The following is a 16,840-nucleotide window of genomic DNA, read 5'->3' on the forward strand; positions in this document are numbered from 1 at the left end:
CTACCGGATAATAGCGAAATATTATCACAAATCCAGCTTAATGCTAGAATATCAAATTTAAGAAATCGTCAATTGTTATATTATAAAAAACCAAACACTTCAGCACATAAAAATTCACCAGTGTAAAGAATGTGTTCAAATTCAATGAAATATGTAAAACATGGGATCTAGATTTCAGCATTTCTTACATGAAACATACACATTTTCTTATTAATATAGTGAAGGAGTTGATTTTAAATAGTATTGCTATCTATTTATTATTCTGTAATTTGCCATATATAGCCACATTATAGATAGATTTATTGTCATCAACATTTATATATTAGTTATGGTGTATCACAACAATATAGCTACATTTTACATATTTTGATTATGATATCTATATTTATCTATTCATTCTTTTTTATTTTGTATTTTTCATTTATATCTGTATCTGTGTCTTTTATTTACATAGTATGTATTTGTTTTTTTTTTTTCATTTGTATTTACTCTTACACCTTGCATTTGTATCTGTTTTTATCTCTTTTTTCATGTTATCTCCAATTTTATGTTCTAAGCAAATATTTGTACTGTCTATTGTGATTGGAGCTTTGCCCTGTTATAGAAATAAATAAATAAATAATGAAATATCGAATAGACTTTCAATAATCAATATTACTGGCATATTCAATAGTGCATCTCAATCGATAGTAATGCAGCAGCGTTATTCTTTATATTCTTGACAAAGACTGTTTTGCATTGTTTTCACAGAGTGGTTGCTTTGCTTGCTTTGTTCTCATGAGTTGTGTGGATCCTGTTTCCAAGTTTTTTGTTTGTTTATGCTAGTTACGCATCGTTACAATGGGGACTAAGTAGAAGAAATTAACTATTGAACAGAAAGTGAAAATAATAAGGGATTTCGAGGCTAATCTTCAAATAATACTATCACAGATGGCAAAAAGGCCTGGTTTGCCAACTACTTTATTATGGAGAACAAAGAAGAAAGAAGAAGAAATTTTCTATGCCAAGTTTCAGTGTGGTTCAGGTTCAATCAAATGGAAAAACATTTGTGCCTCACCATTTGAAGAGTTAGAATATATTATAATGAAATGTATTGTAAATAATAATTGTAGGCCTAATTAAACAATTATAATGTTTGGTATATAACACACATGTTAGTACTAGCTAGTTTAGCCTTCTCCTCCCATTTTATGTAAGCCCCCTTTCAAGGAAAACCCTTATTTAAGGAAAAAAAAACTGTAATCCCTCAGAATCTTGTTAGAAAGGCATTCTACTATACCTACTATAGTTTCGTAAGGTGTAATTCTGTGGTGTTTGGGTAAAGGGAGATAAGTCATAAAAATGAGTTCGGAGATAAATGAAAATTAAACTTGGAACCCTTATTACAAATACATTTCTACACAAATAAAACACATCAACTGCTTGTATTCTTTGATTTTTGCACACCCACTTGTATAATTTAACTTGTGTGTTCATCTGGGGAACAAAATTCCACCTGGACAAAAAAATGACTTATACCCCTTTACCCGAACACCACAAAATTATTAGCTTGCGTAATTTCAGATTCTAATAAAATGGTGGACTTAAAGAAAGAAATGTATCTCCAACAAGTCTTGCTTCAAACTTGGAAAAACCACCTACAATACACACAAAATAGTCAAAACTTGAGAAAATTTCTTATATTTCATGTAGGATCATTTCACAGTAACTCATATTACAAAAAATTATAAATTATGGTTCATTTAACGATGCTCGCAATTGCAGAGGTTATATCAGCATCACCAGTGTGCAGGAATTTTGTCCCGCAGGAGTTCCTTTACATGCCAGTAAATCCACTGACATGAGCCTGTCGCATTTAAACACACTTAAATGCCATCGACCTGGGCCGGGATCAAACTCGCAACCTCGAGCACAGAAGACCACCACTATACCGACTACACTACCGAGGTCGACCTCACATTACATTCAGACACATTCATAAACTTATCAGATATACTAAAACAAAAAATAAAGCAAGTATTTGGCTTATTGATTGCATTTAGGGACATTCTTCATAGCAGTAGCTAGTAATCGGGAATATTATTAATTATTTCTGATTACCTGATGAAACAGTTTTAACTCACGTTTACACAAAAAAGACATTACAAATAAAGACGATAATGTTATTTCCAACCTCTCTGAAAGCAAAAGCCTTACATGTTTCCAGTTTTATCAATACAGTAAAATCCCTCATATCCAGCATCCAAATAACTGGCACTACCAAAACAACGGCACTTTTGGCCAGGCAAAAAAAAAGTCATGCCTGTGAAAGAGAAGAGATGGACGAAGATGTGAGTGGTTTTCGTGGATCGCACTTGTTGCATGTTGTGTTCACGCGTGAAAGCAGACAGAAAACCCTGTTATGTCTTTACATTGTTCACACGTGAAAAAGACAAAAAAAACACAGGTTATGTTCCTGGGATAGTTCGGGTAGCGTCAGTAAGTTGCCGCTTGAGCCTTGCAAACATCGAGCTGAGATGATATCTTTAAATTTACCACTTGAACTCGCCCATTTCGAGGGGGTGTTGGATGAGTCTAAATAGGAAAGTGTGAATTCTCTGTTCCTACAGTGCATAAAAGTTTAATTTGTGTAGGCCTAACAGATAGCATCATAGCTACTACCACTAAGCGCAAGAGGAAAGAGGAACATCCTCACACTGAAGCAAAAGTTTGAATTACTTGAGAAAATGGAGAGAGGAGTTAGTGGATCCAAATTAATGAACGAATATAAAGTTGGAAGTTCAACTTGATATGATATAGAGAAACAAGGCAGTCAACTCCAGTGATTCATAAACAGTGGTGCCAACTTATATGGGCCCATGTGACCCGAGCCCATCCAATAATTTGTCGTATTATTATTATTATTATTATTATTATTATTATTATAGTTATTAACAAGCCCATTTAGCACTACACAAAGTACTTAGAGGAGTTTCTTTGCCCACAGTTCTCTCATTCTTTGGCTGTGGGCTTTTTGTCTCTCTTCAGTCCACGTTGTTCCAGTCTTTTTCTCTTTGTCAACGTGCCATTTTATGAACTTTGATTCCAAAGATCTCTCTGTTAAGATGTCTTCTTGTGTGATTTCTGCTATTTTAAGTCATTTTTTATTTCGGCAATCCATTCTATAGTATGTGTTTGTGCTTTAGTCTTATTTCCATAAAATTCAGCTACTTGTATTTGTTTTCTGAGTCTGTCGGGGTTCATTCTTCAGATGTGTCCATAAAAATTTTAACCTTTTTTTTTTTTCCCTAGTGTCACTATAAATGTCTATGTTTCTTTTTCTTCTTTACTTTTCAGTCTGTATTGTTTACCTATGACTTTTTGGCCTAAAATTTTCCTTAAGACTTTGCGTTCTTTTTTCTCAATATTTCAGACATCTGCTGTTCTATTCAAAATTAACGTTTCTGCTCCATAGAGAGATTCTGGTTCAATGAGTTTTTATAATGTCTTAATTTTGTATGTTTGAATATGCAATTTTAAATATTTTAAGTGAGCCGAAATTCTGTCTCCATTTTTTCTGACATCTAATTTTGTTTGCTTTTGTTTCAACTCCATTCTTCTAATCATTTCACTGAGGTATTTACTTTCTGGGACTCGTTTAATTTTACCATATTTGGTTTCCAAATACTTTGGTGCTTCCCGGTAACTATTCTGTTTTTCCAAAGGATATCCGGAGATCGATTTTCTCTGCTTTTTTTTTTTTTTTTTTTTTTACAGTTCAGTCTGTGTTTGAGCTGTTATGATGTCATGAGGTAAAATTGCTAAGTCGTCTGCAAATGCTAGGTAATCTACGAGGGAGAGTCAAAAAGTAACCTTAATAATTGAATCTCTTTTTTTGAAAGGGCATCACACACCTAACGAAAATATTTAGAAAACATAAAAAAAAACTATATTAATTGAAACAGACGTTTATAAAATATGTGTTTTATTATTTTTCCGTTTCACCATCATGTACCTTACATTTTGGAAATAATTTGTATTGCTGCATTAATTATTTATTCTTTTATTGATTTTTGAATTTTTGAAAATGATGCCCTTTCAACACAAATTAAAAATTTAACGCATGAAACAATTAAATTTTTTATATTAGAGGAGAAAAATTCGCTCTGGTGCCATGGATCGAACCCAGGTCCTTGATTCTACATACCAAATGCTCTAACCGTTGAGCTATGCCGAAGTTGGACCCAGGTTTGATTCCCGACGCCGGAGCAAATTTTTCTCCTCTAATATTAATTGTTACTGTAACAGACGTATTGTGTAGGACCAAAAAAAAAATCTTCACGTAAATTAAATTTTATTTTTATTGAGTGAACAGTGAAGGTATTTATTGCAATAAAGCTAAACCAATCACTTGTGAAAAATAACATACAATAGTGTTGTCACTGGCCAGTTCTAAATATCATTATGAAGTTCAGTCTTTTCCTCTGGTACAAAGTCTTTCAATCTCACAAAGCCACTCATTTTACTTGATTTAATAGGGACTTTCCCTGCTGGACATTCCTTTTTCTGTGCGGGTTGGATCATTTGATGCAGCTGGAGTGCCATCCAAAAAGTATGAACGTTGAGGCCATTGATAGTAGTGTAAACTGTGACATAACCCTTTTTATCCTTCTCAAAAATGAAGTGAAACTGTGCAGAGATGGAAAAGAATAAGAACATCCATTCTTTCCTTGACTTATGCTCGCTTTCAATCTCAACTGGTATCTTCTTGTTGTAATCCTTCCACCACTGCTTGTAATCACAGATCTCTAATGCTTCTACTTCCTTAACAGTAAATTTTCCTGGTTTAGCATTAAGAATGATGTGTTCAACTACATCATGAATAGTATATATCCTATCATGTCTCGTAGTCTACGTTTTATGACCCCAAAATCTCTGTCACAGGGCAGAAAACTGTGCCCCCTGACAGAAAAAACTGCTCTATTTTGTTGAATTGTCCCGAATCTGTGAGAAATAAAAGGTATCTATAGAGAGTCTGGTTTTTGTTTTAAGCTGAGCAATTGTCTATAAAGAGCCTGAGTTCAGTAATGTTTATTCCCCTTCAGGTAGTCACTCGAAAAACTACAAACTTCGTCAGGGCTTTTACGTCCATTGCCCTCATGATACACATAAAGAGTTCTTGTCGTTTTCTTTATGTTGGTTATGCAAAAATCATTAACCATAAATTGTGTGCGATAAAACAGTTCTTGTACCAGTACTTTCGGAAGTCAAATGCTAACGATAAAACATGCGTTTCATTTTGACCTTCTTTTGAACTTTGATATTGTACAGCAGCGGTCATCAAAACACTGTATGCTCGGGCTAGCATCTCTTACCCGCAGACAAGACACTGCCCTAGGGTGCATTCGTCGCTGCTGGCAGATATGCTGTCTCTCTATCCCTTGTGCACGACAGAGCAGAGTTCCTTAACCTCCATGCACTTTACCCATTTCAGCAAGTGCTGACGACTACTGTTGTAGAGCATTGTAAAATTTCTTGCTCTTTCTCCTATGAACCATCAACTTGGCCACTGCAGTACGTTTTGCTGCTTCGTTGAGATGAGAAGATTTTATTTTTAAGTTTAGCTCCTCACATGTACAGCATGTATCCACTTGTGGCCTCCCAAATCTGTAGTTGAAGTGTTTTCTGAAATAGTCCAAGTATTTCCAGTAAGAACATTTAACATCAGGATGTTTTTGTACAAACCACTTCCACATCAGAGTAATATTGAGATCAGCATTTAAGTAGTAGGTTTTTTCTCCGAATAATGAGACTCTCTATCTTGAAATGATTCAATATGTTCTCGAATCATCATTGCAATATCATGTGGTATGGAATTGGAAACACCTCTACCTCTTCGGTCTTTCGGTGTTTTTCCTACTATTTTCAAATCACGAACCCTTCGTACTCATTTTACACTAATGGCAAAAACCGATAACGTTGCATCAAAACACATCTTGTTTCGATGAGCATCAATTTGTAAATGATACTTGAAAGAGGTTGAGTTTAATCTACATGACTCCAATCTTGGGTGCCTCTGTTTCACTTCTTGCACATCAATAAGCCCCTGAAGATATAAATATTGTTGATCATTTGTGAGCAACTAGTACCATCTTCAGTTTTAAATAGGAACTCACAGAAAAAATAAAATCCTACTCAGCTACCAGATGGTTGAAACGGCATGAGTCAGTGACTGATGCCTTTTCAAAACCAATCTCAGTCTTTGTGTGCAAGTATTTTAGCTTTAAAACAGACTATATGATGCCCTTTCAACACAAATGAATGAGTCTATGTCTGAAGATACCAACATAAATAAGCAAAAATGGGAAAGTTAGTGACTGATGCGCTTTCAAAACAAATAGATTCAATTGTTTTATTAATTGAATATGTACAATAAGACTACAAACACTTCATCACTTTTGACATAATGTAACAGGAACACTTGCATTGAACGTAGGTGGGACTATGCTGAAAAGTAATAAAGTGTTTATAGTCTTATTGTACATATTCAAATAATAAAACAATTATTAAGGTTACTTTTTGACTCTCCCTCGTATCTTCAATTTTTCTCTGCCTAATGTGATTGGTTGATTAATTTTGAGGATTTTTTTTTTTTTTGTTTATGCCACTCTTGTATTACTTTTTCAAGGACATTGTTGGAAAGTAATGGAGAGCGTCCATCTCCTTGTCTTACTCCTGTTTTTAATTTGAAAAGTTCTGAAATTTTTCCCTATAAACTTAACTTTAGACTTTGTATTTGTCAGTGTTTCTTTTATGATTGCAAGAGTTTTGTGGTCTAATTAAACCATTATTATTGTTGTTGTTATTATTATTAAAATATGTCTCAGTAAAACATACAGCAGAGTCCGTATATGTCAGTTTCTGTCGGATGCTTTTCCAATTCACTGCGGGCTAAAGCAAGGAGGTGCACTAACAACTTTACTTTTTAACTTTGCTCTGGAGTATGCCATTAGGAAAGTTCGGGATAACAGAGAGGGTTTGGAATTGAACCATTGTTATTGTTATTGTTGTTATTATTATTATTATTATTATTATTATTATTATTATTATTATTATTATTAAAATGTGTCTCAGTGAAACGTACAGCAGAGTCCATATATGTCAGTTTCTGTTTGATGCTTTTCCAATTTTTAACTTTGCTCTAGAGTATGCCATTAGGAAAGTTCAGGATAACGGGTTTGGAATTGAACAGGTTACATCAGCTGTTTATGTGGATGACGTCAATATGTTAGGAAAAAATCCACAAACGATTAGGGAAAACACGAAAATATTACTTGAAACAAGTAAAGAGATAGGTTTGGAAGTAAATACCGAAAAGACAAAGTATATGATTATGTCTTGTGACCAGAATATTGTATGAAATGGAAATATAAAAATTGGAAATTTATCCTCTGAAGACGTGAAAAAACTCAAATATCTTGGAGCAACAGTAACAAAATAATATAAATGACACTCGGGAAGAAATTAAACACAGAATAAATATGGGACATGCTTGTTATTATTCGATTGAGAAACGTTTGTCATCCAGTCTGAAAATTAGAATTTATAAAACAGTTATATTACTAGTTGTTCTGTATGGTTGTTAACTTTGACTCTCACTTTGAGAGAGGAACACAAGTTAAGGGTGTTTGAGAATAAGGTACCTAGAAAAATATTTCGGACTAAGAGGGATGAAGTTACAGGATAACGGATAAAATTACACAATGCAGACATTTGAAATTGGCAGGGCATGTAGCACACATGGGCAAATCCAGAAATGCATATAGAGTGTTAGTTGGGAGGTCGGAGGGAAAAAGATCTTTGAGGAGGCCGAGACATAGATGGGAGAATAATATTAAAATGAATTTGAGGGAGATGGGTTATTATTAATCTTGCTCAGGATAGGGACTGATGGTGGACTTATGTGAGGGCGGCAATGAATCTCTGGGTTCCTTAAAAGCCATAAGTATTATTATTATTATTATTATTATTATTATTATTATTATTTATGAGATTTATTTATTTTAACTTATAACTCGTGTTTGAGCCCACCCAATGGTTTCCAAAAGTTGGCACCACTGTTCATAAGTAATAATGACTCAAAGAGTTTGTAATATATAACTAGAGACACCAACGGCGCTAGTTTCGCGTACAAAATTGAACCGCTGTTCGGCTGCCATTAAAGGGAGTTGATGCTTCGTCAGGAGTGCACATAGTTCATGCTTACTGAGGAGTACGAATAAATATAAGTACGCTTGAAGGGAAATAATAAGAAAATGGTGAAATACTGCGCCGCAAATAATTGTTCGAACATACCTATTATTGTAGGATGCCCAGGAAAACATGCATATCTTAATATTTGGAAGAATGTTCCAAATGCAGTTCCTCCTTTGAATATGTTTACAGAACGTCGGAATATTTCTTGGATAAATTTTTTCCAGAAACACATTAATCAGGTTTATAAGGTTAATTTCAACAATGTATGTAAGGGTTAGGTGCCATCACATTACAGTGGATTATAATAGCAGAGTGCATAAGAAAATCCTCAGACTACAGCTGTCTAAAACTGTTTTGTTTCACAATAAATGAATTAATCATGTAATTTTCGTTTTGTACAGTATGTACTTCTAGTTTTTGGTTGTATTAAATGCAAAGAAATTAGTGAAAATATAGCTGATGGCCTAGCTAGGCCTATTATTACCACTACTACTAGGTCTACTATGACTGCTACTAACTACTAGGCCTACTATTACCACTACTACTAGGTTTATTATTACCACTACTACTAACTAGTCTCACTACTACTAGGCCTACTAATACCACCAAAACTAGACCTACTATTACCACTACTATTAGGCCTATTATTACCACTACTACTATACTACTAGACCTACTATTACCACAAAAAATAGGCCTACTACTACCACTAATACTAGGCCTACTATTACCACTACTACTAGGCCTACTATTACCACTACTACTAGGCCTATTAATACCACTACTACTATAGTAGGGAGCAGGAATATTGGCGGATGGAGGTATACCCCTTCATACTAACCCAACCCACGTTCCACCCCTACTTTAGCTGTAAACGTTCTTCGAAGGGTCGCTTCCGAAACATCTTTCACTCCTCGCTACGTAACCTAAAGTCTGTAACATCGAAATAGTGTTTATATATAAACACTGTCTGTGTGTCAGTATTTAGTGTAATTTCTATGCGCAGCATTATAATTATTTCATTAAACAACAGCACATGTGAACACTTCATTTGTTATCATACAAACTACTGGTATACAATATGCGACATGATTTTATAACTACTATACTGATATCGAATAGCATTCGTATTTTGAGGTGAATGAACTAAGAAAATTAGTTGAATTCATATCTTCCAAGTTCGACAGTCTTAGAGAGGAATTGGCGCACACAAGACATGAACTCAACTCCACGCAGGAGGAGATGAAGAGGCTAGTGCAAGAAAATGACCAACTCAAACGGAAAGTGCGTGATCTGCAGCAGTACATACGCAGATACAATATAATGCTATTTGGAGTTCCGGAGATCGATGAACAATCAACTTATGAAGTCATTGACTAAATATCGGAAGTCATAGGTGGTAGTGAATTGGTGCAACATGATGTAAGCGTAGCACATCGCATACCATCCAGGCCAGGGAAGACGCGTCCTATTGTCATCTGCTTCACAAAGAGTAGAAGTCGTGATGAATGGCTCCAGCTGTTCAGAAATGAGGCCAAAAATGATGGCAGCGGTCCTGGGAATGCGACAAAGAAAGTCAACAGGGACCTTTCGTGAGGAAGAATCACAGCAGGTGACCAACTGACAGCAGTGACCAGAGAACTTTTGAACAAAACAAGGGTTGCAAGAAAAGATGAAGCCAGTCCCGTGAGTAAAATCACTGGTATTGGTGATGTAAATAATTTGTAAATAGTATTGTGTCGGTACCCAGGTTTTATTTTATATAATATAATTGACTTAACAATGGCTAGTAATACTATATTAAATGAAATCCATCAGTGCAAATTTAATAATAATAATAATAATAATAATAATAATAATATAATAATAATAATAATAATAATAATAATAATAATAATAATAATAACACAATGGTTTTTAACGATTTACTTCACTGCAATGAGCATATTGCCAATATACTATCAGATCTTAAAATATTTCACTTAAACTTATAGTGACCTAATTCCTGTTTTCCTCATTCTCTTAATAACCAGAATTTCAATCATGTTACGAAAATTTTAATTTGTTGTATTAATTAAAGTTTTTTTTAAGTATTCGTAAACACTATAAATAATTCCTTTCGCTTGGCTCCGCATATCCGCTCCCTTTCTAGACATGTCACTCAACTAGGCACAGAAGCAATTCCACTGTTAGTATTGAAAATTACTGTTTGAATATGTACAGACAACAGCTACGATGACTACTCTCTCAATACCCAACGATTGGCTTGCAAGCAACTACACCCGAACGCATCGACACCCTGCCAGTCAAGTCATCCCAATGGACAGGTCAGAAGAGAGGGGGTGGTACGTGCAAAAATGTGCTAAGTACGACCCGCCAATATCTTTGCTCCCTACTATAGGTCTATTACTACCACTACTACTAGACCTACTATTACCACAAAACTAGGCCTACTACTACCACTAATACTAGGCCTACTATTACCACTACTACTAGGCTTATTATTACCACTACTACTAGGCCTACTATTGCCACTACTAGTAGGCCTACTATTGCCACAAATCTATACCTACTACCACCACTACTACTACACCTACTATTACTACTACTACTTTGCCTACTATTACCATTACTACTACTAAGCCTACTATTATCACTACTACTAGGTCTATTATTACTACTACTACTAGCCCTATTATTACCACTACTACTAGGCCTACTATTACCACTACTACTAGGCCTACGTTTACCACTACTACTAGGCCTATTATTACTACTATTAGGCCTACTAATACTACCAAAACTAGGCCTCCTATTACCATTATTACTAGGCCTATTACCACTACCACTAGGCCTATTATTACCATTACTATTAGGCCTATTATTACCATTACTACTAGGTCTATTATTTACTACTACTTCTAGGCCTACTATTACCACTACTAATTGTATTAAAATGTCTGTATTGACCTCTAACTTGGTGGTCATCAACTATACAATAGATTGTTTTGTGATAAAATCTATCCTCATTATATTTTAAATCAGTTTCCAGAATTTTTATGATCTCATATTTCACCACTAAATATTTTCTAAGCCCCATATACCTTCCTCTTCCTTTGCATGAAAGGACTCAAATATAGATAATTTTAAATATTACAGTAAATATCCATGATTATGTCCTTAAAACAATACTAGTAATACTGAAAATTAATACTGACATTGCCATTATTCAATATTTCACATACTTATCCCGAGTGTATATGGGTGATTTAATTTATTTTTTACAATATCGCCAAAGATGAATCATTATAATACTTTAATAAATATAGCGCTCCTCTGCCATTCATGTTTATTTCATCACGACTCATCCTTTGTAAAAGATGTTTGAAACAGTGTCTATCACCAGGCTACGTCAATGTATAGTGGTACTGTTTTCGAATTTCCCGCCGCAAACACTCCCTTTAATGGCGGATGCTAGCTGATTCAATTTGTGACATTTTTCATGCCTGCCACTCACGGGTATGTGTCTCTAGTAAGTATTACAAACTCTTTGCAATGAATCTATGGAAGTTGTGGAAAATCGGAAAACTGTACATGAATCCCACTGTGAAGAATTAGACCATGTTCTATACGAATGGTTCGCAATTAAAAGATCTGAGGGAATGTGCATTTCGGGGCTGAAAAAGCCACGGAATTGCACAAGAAAATGAAACAGCAAGGTGAGTGTGGATTTTCCATTGGGTGGTTTAACAGATTCAAACAGAGACCTGGAATCCGAAAACTAGATGTGTCCAGTGAACAAAGGAGTGTCGACGAAATGTCTGCAGATGAGTTTATTAATCAGTTTCAGAAAATTGTGTCTGAGAGTAATGTTAGTGCAGAACAAATACATAACGCCAATGAGAATGGTTTATTATGGAAATATCTTTCTACAACACTGATATGAAAGACAGAAACCTTGCCTAAGGGTTTCAAATCGAAAATGAGTGTATTTTTGTGTTAAGTGATGTGTTTTGATAAAGAAAATCCACACAATTTTATGTTATTTTGTAATGATCAAGTGACTAAGAAATAAGCTTCATATGGCTGTAGTTTCAACAGGTTGGCATCATAAAATACGAACAGGTAATTTTTTTAAATACTTATTCACTTATCTGGCAAAATCTAATATCTGGAATTTGCCTGGTCTCATTGGTGTCGGTTAAGAGGGATTCTATTGTACTACTGTTTAATATATTTAGAACATTTAGTCATTTTCTTTAACCATGGATAACAAAAAGAGGAATAAAAGAAAATAATTTTATTAAGAAGTGCTAGCCCCAAGGTTCACTCAGCCTTCTATAAAATTGAGTACCGGGTCTTTCCCGGGGGTAAAAGGCGGTCAGAGCGTGGTGCCGACCACACCACCTCATTCTAGTGCCGAGGTCATGGAAAGCATGGGGCTCTACCTCCATGCCCCCCAAGTGCCTTCATGGCATGTTACGGGGATACCTTTACCTTTTACCTTTAGTAATTCATGTTACATTTTGTCTGTAAATGTAAATTTGTGAACATTGCATTTTATTACACAGTGAATCATAAATCTTGGAGGAAAATATAGAAAAATACACTTTTCAACAATTGTCTTTTATAATATTGCCACCCAAGGGGATTTCCTTACTTCATTACATGGTGTCTGACACTCCTATTAATTTAAATTTTCACTGCATACACAATGGCAAATTAACATTTTATTTCAAAAGAACTTTAAATTCAAAGATATTACATATAATATAAACCCAATTACACTTCTTTGATACCAATTCTTATCAATTTTGTAAAACATTGTCCCCTTTCATTTCAACAACTGATGTAGATAGCTTACATAAAATTTGGTTCATTTCACATATGACGTGTTTCCTTTATTGATTTTAAGAAGCAATCCATAACTGCCAGCACTCTTGAGACATATTATTTTAATGTCACCTTTATCTTCAGAACTTTGCAACATATCTGAAACTATCACTATCTGAAATTATCTGAATATATCATCAAATTTAACTAATACAAAAGTTCCTACTTCAATATACGTAGACATTAATTCACCCCTTTCCTTGAAAGAAACTCTATCTGTTGACTCATCAGTGTCTGTACCATGCACCAAAGAATTCTTAGAAATAGACTTTGAAGCTGTAGGGCTAGCCCCCTTGCTTAAAAAGAAAGTAGCGACTTTTCCTTCTTATATGGTAGACTTTAATGCAGTGTATCTGTGTTAGGGCTATTCCTTTTATGGTTGTGACACTTTTAAACATAGTACTTGAATTGAGTCTGCCATAAAGCACTGAATCAATCAAACACAAAGGCAGATGTTAGGCCAAATCTAAAAACTTTACAGCTGACACACATTGGAAAAAAAAATTTTGTTTCTTGCTTTATAATTTCAGGAATTTTAAAATCTCGATAAGTGCAAAATTTAAGGAAAACTTTCACCTAAATATCGTAACAAAATATAACACATGCGTAACTCATGCTACGTATTTTCAGATTTCAAAATAGGTTCTTGTATAATACAGTCAAACCTATTCAAATCAGAACCTGAATAATCCAGAATCCTGTCTATTTCGGAACAATTTATTGGTCCCGGCGAAATTCGTATGTATTATGTGTAACTTTTTCTGAATAAAATGGAAACTGTCCAATGCGGAAACGGAAACTGTCTGCTTCTGTTCAAAACGGAAATATTATTTTCGACACACTATTTTAATGTCAACTATATTTTGAAACAGTATGTTCTTTCAAGGAATGTACGAAATACGTAGGTCACTAAGATAAAAACAAGTTTTCTTTGCAAAATTGTTGAGGGTGCGAGGGTGTGTTGGCCTGGTGGTCATAAATTTTATTACCCTGTTGACTAGGCTGACGAGTCTCTTCAAAGATGTTCAATGCTTCACTCCTGTAGCTGGGTAGAACGCAAGTGTATTTGCGATTTCGTGATTAAAAAAAGTTGCGTAAAAATGTTGCACTATCATTAAATGATGAAGTAAAAGTTATCGAGGAAAATTAGAAACGAAGCATATGGAAAATAATGTTGAAATTTAGGAATGGAAAACTCACGTGTAACTTAACACTTTAAAAAATAAAGGCCGTATCATGAATGAGTGGCTTGCGGTCAATAATGGTGACATAAAAAGGAAACAGAAAACAACTGGTAACATAGAAATAAATGAACTCTTGTGAGAGTGGATTATTCTTGCCCTTTCAAACATCATGCCAATTTCTGGACTTATTCTGCAAAGCAAACCATTGAACTGGCAAAGAAATGAGATAATCCAGAATTCTAATGGCTTCTAGTTGAACTAAATTATGTGTTGTGATATACAGTACAGTATTATAGTATAGTGTTAGATATTAAATTTAGTGTGATTAATAACTTTATAGTGTTTAATGAGCGAGTTACGATACAATTTATACAGGAAATGAGATTTTCATTAAGATGATTCACCAATTTAATAAGTGACAGGAAGGTGATTTAATGTCAGTAGTGTTAAACGGAATATTTTGTAATTCCTACAATTTGCGGTATGCCATTTTGTTTTTCATTTATACAAATGATAAAATATTCCATTTCAACTTCACACTTGAATAACACGGAAACTTGTCCACAACGGAAAAAAAATTAGGACCATGTCACTTCCGTCTTGGTTTCACTGTATCAACAACGCGTTTTTTTAGCTATGATAGAAGATAAGGATGAATACTAACAGGACTAAAAAATTTAAGAGATAGATATGATTAAATAACACACTTATGGGAGGGGGGGGGGAGAGTTTATTTTCGTAACTCGTGTTACACGGCAGATGGTTGAATTTAACTCTAATTGTAAGTGAAATGGACAGGTAATATTCAAATCTAAACATGTCATAACTTACCTTTTGTTGCTATCTCTCTGTTTGTAATATAAATCTCCGAAACAGACAATTTTACAAACTGAAAGAGTTGCTTGCGAACAAGTGTAGCAAGTGCTAGTCATCAAACTAAGTCACAGGAAAATACAATAATAATCATGTCTAGAAGAAAATACATTAGTGTTGTAAAACTTCACTTAATGTACTTCAAGGAAATATAGAAATTTCAGACAAAATGATAATTTTAAAATTCAACGCTTTTATCCTTAATTTCGTGGAATGACCCCCATTAGGAAACACGTTTCTATGCTACAGAAGTGATTTACAATCACATTACAAAAAAATATATAAGAAAAGGAGTTATTAAAAGATATGCCAGCAAGAAAAAGGATAAATGATATAAAATTACGGTTAAGTTCTATAACCGAAAGCAGTACTTCAATATGGGAGTAAAATCTGAATTTGAAACAGAATACATTTTAAACATTTGAAGCAACAATAATATACTTCTTAATACTGTTTCTAAACTTAGTAGATCTGATGAAAGAGAGATGGAACGGAGAAAAATTCTCTCCAGCGCCGGGATTTGAACCCGGGTTTTCAGCTCTATGTGCTGATGCTTTATCCACTAAGCCACGCCGGATACAATCCCGACGCCGTTCAGAATCGTCTCAGATTAAGCTCCATCTCTTGGGTTCCCTCTAGTGGCCGCCCTCTGCACTACGTCATAGATGTCTATGAACGCAGGACCGAAGTCCATACATGTGTTGAGGTGCACTCAGATGAGTGACTGATTGGCCGGGATCCGACGGTATGGGCGCCGTCTTAAATCACAAAGTGATTTATTACGCATATCATATATATTTTGATGTACCGAAGTACATATGATATTTCCATGCAGATATTCTGCGTCATCACATGATGAAAGAGAGATGGAACGGAGAAAAATTCTCTCCGGCACCGGGATTTGAACCCGGGTTTTCAGCTCTACGTGCTGATGCTTTATCCACTAAGCCACGCCGGATACAATCCCGACGCCGTTCAGAATCGTCTCAGATTAAGCTCCATCTCTTGGGTTCCCTCTAGTGGCCGCCCTCTGCACTACGTCATAGATGTCTATGAACGCAGGACCGAAGTCCATACATGTGTTGAGGTGCACTCAGATGAGTGACTGATTGGCCGGGATCCGACGGTATGGGCGCCGTCTTAAATCACAAAGTGATTTATTACGCATATCATATATATTTTGATGTACCGAAGTACATATGATATTTCCATGCAGATATTCTGCGTCATCACATGATGAAAGAGAGATGGAACGGAGAAAAATTCTCTCCGGCGCCGGGATTTGAACCCGGGTTTTCAGCTCTACGTGCTGATGCTTTATCCACTAAGCCATGCAGGATACAATCCCGACGCCGTTCAGAATCGTCTCAGATTAAGCTCCATCTCTTGGGTTCCCTCTAGTGGCCGCCCTCTGCACTACGTCATAGATGTCTGAACGCAGGACCGAAGTCCATACATGTGTTGAGGTGCACTCAGATGAGTGACTGATTGGTCGGATCCCGGCCAATCAGTCACTCATCTGAGTGCACCTCAACACATGTATGGACTTCGGTCCTGCGTTCAGACATCTATGACGTAGTGCAGAGGGCGGCCACTAGAGGGAACCCAAGAGATGGAGCTTAATCTGAGACGATTCTGAACGGCGTCGGGATTGT

General features: G+C 35.2%; 1 protein-coding gene and 1 non-coding gene across 4 annotated transcripts in view; both read right to left on the reverse strand.

Annotated features, from left to right (window-relative positions):
• LOC138705815 (transcription activator GAGA-like) overlaps positions 1 to 16,840 on the reverse strand; it is a 334,341-nt gene that overhangs the window by 58,604 nt on the left and 258,897 nt on the right. The gene's annotated exons all lie outside the window — the stretch shown is intronic.
• On the reverse strand, positions 15,691 to 15,762 carry TRNAY-AUA (transfer RNA tyrosine (anticodon AUA)). Its single transcript has one exon. It is a non-coding gene; the product is annotated as a tRNA-Tyr (tRNA).

The sequence above is a fragment of the Periplaneta americana genome, chromosome 9 (genome assembly GCF_040183065.1).
Source record: "Periplaneta americana isolate PAMFEO1 chromosome 9, P.americana_PAMFEO1_priV1, whole genome shotgun sequence".
Taxonomy (NCBI): domain Eukaryota; kingdom Metazoa; phylum Arthropoda; class Insecta; order Blattodea; family Blattidae; genus Periplaneta; species Periplaneta americana.